Below are 2,197 nucleotides of genomic sequence, written 5' to 3'. Positions count from 1 at the left end.
TAAATTTCAGAAATGCTTGAAACTTCAATATTTCGAAATTTAAGGACGCTAATTTACTCAAAATTGATACACCCCGGCTTACCATGTAGCGGTAGCTTTCGGAAAGGTGAAAAACGTATATTTAATACTTGCGCCGGGTATTTAATGTTCGGCTCCGCCCGAACTTAGACTTTCTTACTTGTTTAAATGAAGATTTATTGTGGAAAAGCAACAATAATTTGAAAAAATGGTAGATCTTGCCTATGCACCGTGCTAAGTACGCCTTGTAAATTATCGTTTGCTTTTTTCCACTATTTCATTTGTTAAGCCAACTACAATCAAGCGCAGCTGTTACAGTGCTATTTAAACTGGATCTTGTGGTTGTTGGGTTTTTTGGTTTTTATTAATATTTCTATCAGGGGGCGTTCAGAAATGACGTGATCATTTTTTTTGACATTTTGACAAATCCAGCCTTAAATTTGTCAAATATTTTTCGTTTTTGAAACCTTGATAGAAATAATAAAAATTTGTTTTGGATTTTTGAAAATAATATTCGGCCTTATTATGGTTTTCGACGTCGACGTCGATGTAATTTTTTCAACAAAAAATAGGCCTCGTAGGTCCAACTCCAGCTACGCTGACCACAGTATTTTTGAGGAAAGGAGTTCTAATGAGGAAATGTGGTAATTTCCGAAAAAAGCTATCACTTCTACCATTTTTTTAAATTATTGTTACTTTTCCACAATAAGTGTTTCAATAAAAACGGCCTTAAGCTTAATACAAATTTTTGCATATGATTAAACTATACAATGAAATTATTTGCGTTACAAAAATATTTTTTTTTGCTTTTCAATAATTTTATATAAATTTATAATTTTTTTTTATACAAAAATTGAACATTTAAGCAATTTCTGCACCTCGTGGATAAAAATTTGTAACAACTTTTGTAATAAACATTTCTGCATTTATCAATGAAAAAATGCGTGCATTTCGATATAGTTTGGTCGGAATGAATTTTTATTTGCCAGCGTGCGGGCCCGACCCTCCTGGCTGGATCGCGAGCAATCCGCCTTGACTTCTTGCCCAAGAAAGAAATGCACGTTTCAATCGTTCCACTTTTATTTCTCATGCTTGAATTTCGCATGCCCGCGGGAGGCGGGCGCCCACGCTGGCAAATAAAAATTCATTCCGACCAAACTATATCGAAATGCACAAATTTTTTTCATAGATAAATGCAGAGATGTTTATTACATAAGTTGTAGTTGAAAATTGTCGTCTACGAGGCGCAAAAATTGCTTAAATGTTAAATTTTTCATTAAAAAAATTATTTAAATGCAAAAAACTATTTTGTAACGCAAATAATTTCATTGTACAGTTTAATGTTTTTTAAATCTACACCCAAAAAAAAAGTTTTCATTCGGACACTTACTTTCAAAGAAACATAAAAATTACCAAAACACTGCATTTTCAACTGTTGATTGAAAAAAACTATTTGGAATTTTGCAACAAAATTTACACTGTGTACTTTTTGACTTCAAAACTCGGCGCTGCCTGAATATCATTGAAAAATATTAACCTTGGCAAATTCGAGGCACACTTGAGGAAGCCTTACTCAGGTATTTGTACATAAATAAAATTAAGGCGCTTTTTTTATTTTTACGAGTTATTTAAAGCGCTTTAGGCCAGTAGCGACGCTCCATCGCGTCACGTCGCACCATTCGCTTGCACGAATTAGAAAATCATACTGTGACAGAAAATTTTCACAAATCTTTCTTTCAAACTCGCTATATCTCAGACGTTTGTGCATCGATCGATTTGAAATTTTCACAAAATAAACTACAAACTATTCCAAAGAACTTAGGCTTAACAGCACTTCTTAATACTGATTACAAAAAAACCTAAAGTTCTCAAATTTTTTATGAGAATTTAAAGAACGTTTTCTTTAAATGCAAAAGCTGTGTTATAAAGTCCACTTTTTTTGTTTTGATACAGTATTGAGTCAAAATTTCTTAAGCGGGCCACTAAAAATCTACTATTCGATTTTTATGTATCTATTAACATATTTTGGAAGGTTTATAAGTTAAAAGTAATGCCCTAAAACGGTTTTTGAAAATTTCAATTTTTCAAAAACTTATCAGGGATTGAAAATTTAGAGAACTTTTTTTTTAAAGTTCAATATATCAGCAAATAATTATTGAATCTCAATAAAAATTGGATT

The sequence above is a fragment of the Rhagoletis pomonella genome, unplaced genomic scaffold, assembly GCF_013731165.1.
Source record: "Rhagoletis pomonella isolate Grant_MI unplaced genomic scaffold, Rhpom_1.0 Rhpom_scaffold_00130, whole genome shotgun sequence".
NCBI classification, from domain to species: Eukaryota; Metazoa; Arthropoda; class Insecta; order Diptera; family Tephritidae; genus Rhagoletis; species Rhagoletis pomonella.
Note: the sequence above shows the minus strand (reverse complement) of the source record.